Raw genomic sequence first — 8,679 nt, forward strand, 5'->3', positions numbered from 1 at the left:
CTTGATTGATTACTAGATTACCTATGTTAAATTATTTCAATATTGCGTGTATGAATATAAATTTTGATATTTTTTTTTTTTAAGTACGAATTTTGAAAAATTGCTAATTGGAGTGAAAATACTTTTGTAATTCGCTATACATACGTATATAGCTTCGCGAGGGCTTCTCAAATAAATCAATTCAGGAAGGGCTTCCTTTAAATGTAACTGGTTTGAACCAAGCTAATTTACCAGTTTGAACCTGCTATAATAGCATTTGGCTATATTTTCAATTATCTTTGATGGGGTGCTTGAGAAAATTGGATAATATTCGGAAGAATCAAGTGTTTCAATCGTTTCGGTACGATTGTAACAGCAGGGAATTGTTAATTCTACACGACCGTTGCAGTTTAATATACATGAACGCACTAGAAGCGTTCTAATCTGTAATTTTGTAAAACTGATTTGTATCACAGTTTCCATGATTCATTTCCATCCTTATGTACCAAATCACATAAAACAAATTAAATAAATAAATAAATAAATAAACACTCTTCAATATTCAGTATCGTACAATAATTGAAAAAATTGTTATATAAAGTGGACTTTGACTGAATATTATTTCTTCCATCCGACGGGTAGCAATCTTCACCATTCTAAGCGTTTACGACAAAATTATTGAGAAAGTAAATAAAATTGTAAATAGATTTATGACAGAAAGTGGAATATAAAATTAAAAATACTATAAAAAAATGATATTAGCCTGGGCCCGAACGTGTTAAATAAGGATCATCAGATAATCAAGACTTTATATATTCTATCTTGTCATAATTTCATTTATAAAAAACTAAATTTCTAACACCTTATGCAGTAATTAACCAGCATAATCAATCTTTAATTGAAAATATATAAATACTTCAGTGACTCACTAACAAGTTAAATGATTGAATCATACAACCCAGTCACCCCTTTTGAATCATCTTAACTGCAAGATCTCCCGACGAGGACACAAAGAAGAATCATTTGGCAAAAATCATACCGCGTTAAGTTTCTACGAGCTTTTCCAGCGGAAGAGCTTTAGCCGTAGACAGCTGCCGCTCGAGTCCCCGGAGGGATTCACGGTGGTGGCTGACGAAAACGAACTCGGACAGCCGCCCTTATACCCATCATCGTCAACCTCTTTTCCGTAGCTCGTTCAGTTCCTTCTCGCGAAAATCCCCTCAACGGCCAGTTGGTTATTACGTGACCATAAAGAGCAACCGAGCTTTCCCGACAACTATCGTAGGGTATCGCATTCCGTATGTCACAGCGAATGCCAACGCTGTCTTTAGAGTTTAGAGCTATTATAAACGCGAAACAGTAAATTATTCCTTTAAACGACGTGTCCAAATACCGTGTATTATTATATTAATAAATTTTTACCTATTCACAATTCATAATTATATTACATACGTCCTATTTTGCATTTAAATTGATAGTAATCATAAAAGCATTAACATAAAAAAAAAATAAGTTAAGAAATCTTACATTATAGCATATTAAACCCGTTGCCAGCAAAACAGCAGTACGGTATAGACAAGGGTTAAACGGTTCAGTGTAATTGATGGATTTAATTGACATGCAGACTCAAGCTGACAGTCAGTATAAATATACATACATTGAGATCGTTTCAATTGTGATTCTATTCGTCAAACGGAATATTCAAGAAAATTAAATATTGCAGGGTAATCGATTCAATTATCACTAGCGTGACTCGATATTACAAAAGCACAAAAGGATTAAATCTAATTATGTTTAAAGAATCCTTATTCAGGTTATACAATTTTTGATAAATAAAATCATTGTTCTTCATCATTAAAATAAATATTCACTGTTAAATAATAGCTATGAAATTTTTAAGTTCATTATTGGGAGGTGCGGTATCTGGACCCACCTACCTGTAACATGCATTTTGTGTAAAATCCTCCCCTATCAAAAGAGATAAAAGAAGAAAATATTTTTGAATGAGAACGAAGGGTCATCTCGGCCCTGCGAGTATCTCGCACACGCGTTCGACACTTTCGCTCTGATTAAGCTTAATTCATCCTCGCGACGAGAAGCAGAAGAGAGTAGGCAAGACAACGTTCCAGTAAAATGCTCCAACGGCGGCTCGCACTGTCTGCCGTCCAATCCTGCCAACTTAACCTCATTAATAAATTAATTAGATATTATTGTGTTGGCAGCCAAGGCGGCAGCTGCGGGCCACCTCTCCTTTCCTCTTCCTCTTCGTCTTGGGCCCGCAGATGATGCTCAGGACGCCACTATATACGTACAAATGTGGAGGTCAAGACCCGTGACGTCAGTCTACGATCACGCGTGCTTCTTCGGTTTCTTCGCTTGCACATTTTTCCATTTTTCGAGCAATACAATGCTATAGAAATCCAAAACGATAATAGTGATTTTTATCACTAGTAATGGTTCTTAAATTCTTTGTGCAGGTATTTAGTTTATACACTGTGGTGTAGGAAGAAAGATGAAAATTCATTTTCATATCTTATAATGATCTCCCATAATAATAATTAGTCTAATATTTCAATTGACTGCCATGTCTAAATGAATAGACTTAATCGCAAAAGCAATTTCATTCTTTTCGAACAACTTCATCCATGCCTTGTTCAGAAAGTTTAATTCAACCCGTCTTGAATTAAAGCAGAGTTTACATTGGGCAAATTTTGGTCGACGATCCAGTCGATCAACTTCAAGTTGGTCAATTAAAAGGTTTACACTAGGACCTCGTTGTCTGACGTTTTCATCATCCAAAATGACTAATGTTCTACGTATAACATCAGCTATTGTAATTACTTTGTTTGTTCTTCTATAAAAGAACTGTTAATTCATTGACATTCTTTCTGTGTGTATAGTATATGTACATGAAATAACTTGAAGTAAATTATTCATCAACATCTTCGGGTCCACTTATCCACAGATAAGTTCATATCATTGCATTCTACTTAACCGGAAATCACTGAAGGACTCCGGTGATCGTAGACGGGCTAAGACATTCTGTTTCGAGAATCCTAGCGAAGGAGTTCATTACGGGGTAGCATGGCGACTGGTAATGACAAAAAAGCACACGCAGCATTATCATTGCGGAGTGTATAGCATTAAGCTGTAGGGGGCCAGGATTAGGATGTCGGCCATTACCGCGCGTCACTGACCGTTTATTCTACGCCGTGCACGGTGTGCTGACTTCCTCTAGACGCGTACGTATGCCTACGTAACCGGAGGATGAGGACACTCGCGAGGTCGTCAAATCTTGCTCGGTAATCTACCTTTCTACTTTGTCACTGATTTCATATTTCATTCATAGAGACAGCCTTTTTTTGTTATCTATACTAACTGTGTACCTACATAATTTGAATCCGAACGATTGCATCTGACAAGAGTTGAAACGTTTCATAAGAGAGGAAAAATCAATTGAATTGTAATTATTAATCAAGTTGATTGGGTAAGCAGCAGCAGGGTTTTTTCTTTGAAGGCGACGTCGATTGAAAGTAACACGGTTAAATAGCAATCTGCTAGCAAATTATGTAAGCAACGCTCGAAACTAACACGATCAGTTGATGAGAACGCAATGAACGATTAACTTTGTATCTCGACGATTAATACGAACTCGAGTTAATTAATAACGTCGATTGGAAGCGTCGCGTCGTGTTGTGACTCTCTTTTCCTCACGTTCCCCCCCGGAAATTAGCTTGCAGAGAGACTTTATTTTATTCGTCTATCTCCCCTATATCTAACTTTTTACATAATAAAGTAATACAATAAATTTACAATTTTTATAATTTTGCTCTAAAATTACAAAAATAGTTCTTCACTGTATACATTTAAATAAATAACATTTTTGTTAATCTTTTGTCTCCTCACAATTTTGGAATTTTTTGAATGCTAAATTAAAATGTAACGGACCCATAAAAGAGTGAAAACCAAAAGAAGGCTGGCGTTCAATTATTTTTTGAGCAAAGAGCGCGCACCACGTTGGGATTTAAATCGAATTTAAATAAATCAACGACGCCTGTGTTGACAGAAGCTCTCGTCGAGACCAGCCTGTTTGATTTAACTCGAAACTGATCGATTTGTTTGTGCGAGCACTTTCCACGCAGACGAACCGAAAAATTCGTTGAAAAATGGACGTTTTGTAGGAAAAACGAAGAAACGGAGAAAAAAAGAAATGTTAGTCTGAATAAATACACGACAATTGAGCGACGCACTTAGAGAGGCTGATGCGTTTAATGCGCTTGAAGCAAAGCGGATAGCTCGCTCTAAATTGCGCTTAAGTAACTTAAATTTAATTTAATTTCGCATTGGTTCATTGGTGTCTCTGTTCGCGATATTTAATTCAATACGGGCGTAACATTGTATTACGACCACTTGCGCAACGTTCGTTTGCGAACGATGAAAAATTCGATGAAAATATTGCCTCGAGGAATTTCGATAAATCGATGTACAATCGATTAGAAAATGTAATTGGAACAATGAGATGTTTCTTAATATTCCATCTGTTTTGTAGGAAATTGATTCTATCGATAAATCTATAAAATCGTATAAAATAAAATATCTGTATACACTATTGTTTAATATTATTGTAGAATAATTAAATCGGTCAAAATTTGTTACCTAAAAGAAAAATTTAATGAATTTAAAATTTCTTATCTTAATATTTGTTTAAATTGATAAAAATGTAGTAGTTTTGTTATGTCAGGGCAAGTGTCACCTTAGCCTGGCACTAAGGCGGTCCCTAGATAAAGGGTTAAATCAGCGAAAAATCATAATAAACCTCTAACGCTCTAAAATCCCATTGGCAAACGGATTCGAGGGTGATTTTTTTTCTCGCGCACGGGTTAATATGATTTGCAAATCCACAGTTTCGAGCACACAGCATGAAGCTGTTGAATAAGTGATACGACCCGATTCAGGGATTGCCGCATTATCCGTCGTCGAATTCGTTCCTGGCGCCGGCAATTATTCATACCCGCGTGGCGCCACTACGATTAAGAGTCAATTTCGTTCGAGACCGATGGTAGTCGAAAGTCTTAGCGACAAACGTTCGTCGAATCGAACAACGATCGATCGATCCGATGATTTTGAACTTTGTCTTGCTGGTTACGGTACAAGTGCCGTTGGCCAACGAATGGGTCACCAAAGTCCTCACCACTGAAAAGCTATCACTATTAATTTTAACCTTTTATTGTGAAAGCTTTGGAACCCTGTGTGGGACCCTGTTCAGAACCTGAAAAATGTTAACCCTTCTACTTGTATTCAAATGTGATTACACCCTTGTTAACGTTCAAATATCTACACACAGGGAGAGAAGGTTAAGATGATCAAATCTTTAATATTTCCCGATGCAGCCTATAAACACATGCAAAGCAGCGCCACGATGATCTAAGAAATCGCTTCTTTCATGTAATAGCGAAAGATCAGAGCGCGGTAAGGGGTGGGAGACGGGGGGAAACAGCTGCACGTTTACACGGTGAAAGACACACACGGCGGGGGTGTAGAAGAGGGCGCGGACACGCCCCCAGCTCACGTAGGTGCTCACGAAGGATAGGAAATCGCATGGGAAGAGAGTTGGAAAAAGGAACGAAGGCAAACGAGAGGAAAGGTGGATCGAAAGAACGTTCCTCCTTATATCGGTACCCTCCCTCCCTGCCTTTCTGCCGCCCCTCTTTCGGCCCCGGGCTGCTGTTTTACGCTTTTCGACTTTTTCAAGATTTATCCCTACCGCTTCCTCGCTAAATCGCTTTCCGGGCGAAATTTACGGTCGGGCAATAATACAGCAGCTAGCGTGCCGAGAGGGTGGAACGGTCCCGGGGGGTGGAGAGGAAGCTCGAGTAACAGTAAAGCAGTCTACCATACATTCCCGGCACGTTCCCTGGCTTCTTCTACCTGACTGACTACTTCCACCTCTTCCTACCACCACTTTCTTTACGATCATCCCCTTCGTGAATCTAGGAAACCAACCCTGGACCATTTTGTAAACGCACCTTTTATTTCCTGATTTCGATGAGTCTTTATCAGGAATTGTTGTTTTTGGAGATTTTATTGGTCTAACGTATTGGAATTTAGGTAAATGGGATGAAAGGATGGAAGTTTAACCCTAATTAGTTCTAAGTAATTCTTTGATAAATAATAGCTTCTTTTAAAAATTCATGCACGTCAAGAATTATTCTAACGCGACCACCATTTCTCACCCTCTTTTCACTCAGATATCATTTCTCTTATTTCCATCCCCTATTTCAGTGCCTCGATTGAATCCGATCCACTATTTTCCGTGAAATCCCAGCTGGAAATTCGCTGGTCACGTGCAGACGAGTGACCATTGGTCCTCGTGTTTTCACGTCAGAACATCATTTATATAGTTTATCGACCAACTGAGCGTTTGCACCCTGCTTCTGGATATTTTGCTGAATAATGAATAAGAAGATTCCCCGTGATTGTGGATTCTATTCTGACAAATCAATTGTATATTTACTTCAAATATTAATTAATTAAGGAAAATTTTTAATTTCGTCAAATTTGATTTTAATTGATTAAGAAAAATGTTAAATAAAATATTAATGGGACAGAATAGAATGAAAATGGTTAACGTAATTGAGAAACTTGTAGAAATCCTGTAGTTGATGAACTAGACCCAGTCAAGGTTCGTCGACTATGTAACGAGGGTGGGCTGCAAGTGTGGTGATGGAAATTTGGCTTATTCCCCTCTGTAGCTCATTATGCCACGTTTACAAGCTATCCCCACAGTGTGGCTTCCGTTCACTGAGTTCGCTCAGCTTCATCGAGCTTGGATGCCTCTTCGAAATAGGTCATCGCCAATTTCTGACCATTCTTTTACATATATATTTATTTATACACATTTGAATACAAAGTTAATTTTCATCGTTTTTAAAAAAAAAGTACTGTCTTGTTCATGTACGTCAATAGACTTCCACAAAAATCATCTGTCTCACCGGAAGTGGAAGGGGTTAGAGAGGGGCTGGTTTAAGGGGCACGACATACTGGACGAAATTGGCGCATATCAAACGGCGGGGGGGGGGAAGCAATTGGAATATAGTGGATCCAGATCCCGTCCCAACCGTGCCTCGTGCTTGGTTTCGTTGGAAATGGTGCCCTCGGGGCGAAACTGGGAAGCAAAACCCTCGACTGCGCATCCCCTATCTCGGTTCCCTTGCAACCCTCCGGCTCTGGCATCGCCGCCACTCGATCTGCCACTTCCATCCTCATCCCTACCCCCTCATTTTCCCAACCCCCCTCGCGACATTATATCGTCGGAAAGCCTATCTACCTGCAGACGCGAGTCCAACTTCTCTCTCGTCTTGGAACGAACTTCAAATTAGATACAGCTGCGACTACAATGGTGTGCCGAGTAAATACGATAGCCTAATTTCGTATTCCCTTTGCCATAATCGGAGGAGACGTACGATTTGCAATGGAGTCTGATGTGTTTGTCGATTGGATGGGTATTTTCTGGAGGGGTGGTTTTTTGGAAACAATGTAACTTTGAGGGGAGCTTCTAATATTTCTTTCTAATATGTTCCTAATACATTCCAAGCATACCCTTACTTCCTATCCATACTACAAAAAATTACCAATTCTCAAAAAATCGAAGATTCCACAAAACACAAAACACAAAACACGAAACTCGATAAACCCTACCCAAGGTTCCACGTCTTCAGATCTTACAGATTGCTTCAAATCATACGGTCCATCGAATTCGCCACCCTTTGAACAAAGAGTCGCTGGAGGCAGCAGCCGGTTCGTAGCTGTCTCTACACCGCGACTATGTAACCGGAGAATCAATACGATCCTCCTCCTCATTCGGTGCACCAATTGAGCTCGTTGAATCTGTGCCCCGAGCCACGCGGTTACGTATGCTCGCTTCGCACACACAATTTCTCGTATATGCGTACACGTACACTCAACACACGCATGAATAGCCGACGATCCGCTTGCGATCGATGAACGCGGCGGAGACGCACGTAGAAACGTACGCGCGTACCGCAGCCACCAAACAAACTCATCCGTGTAATTGGCAAATTGACAGATTAATTCAATCACAGCCAATGCTTCTTCGTCCCGGCCTCTCGTTCTCGTTCTCGTTCTCGTTCTCGTTCAGGTTCCCTATTAATGTATATATTGCTGCATCGATGAGCAGCCATTGCGGACGCTCCTTATTCGGCCCGTTCCATTAAACGCATACTACTACCTCATTTTTGTAAACTATAGCAGAGTTTTGATTTTTGCGACAGTGATTAAAAAATTAATTTAAATACTTCAAATTACTTGAGAATGCAACGTGTCGAGATTACCTTACAATTTCAATTGACCTTTTTTTGTCGACGAATTTACGGCACAAAAGGGTTAACAACCCAAGTGTCTTCAGCGCGATAATGGAGGCGACACCCTCTGAAAGTGGTGCGCGACAGCGAGGATAAATCAAATGTAAATGGGTAAGCGGGAAATAAACCGAAAACCACTGGGTGGCCGGATGGAATCGAAAGGGAAAAGCGGTAGGTCGACGGTATCGAGTCCTCGACACCCTTTCATTCTTTCCTGGTGGTTACGACAAAAAGGGTCGTGCGTAAAAAATACACCGGTATACAAGGAAGTAGGAAAAGAAAAAATAAATAATGATGGAGAGTAACAAAGACAAAAGAG

This window comes from Osmia lignaria, chromosome 4, assembly GCF_051020975.1.
Source record: "Osmia lignaria lignaria isolate PbOS001 chromosome 4, iyOsmLign1, whole genome shotgun sequence".
Classification (NCBI taxonomy): Eukaryota; Metazoa; Arthropoda; class Insecta; order Hymenoptera; family Megachilidae; genus Osmia; species Osmia lignaria.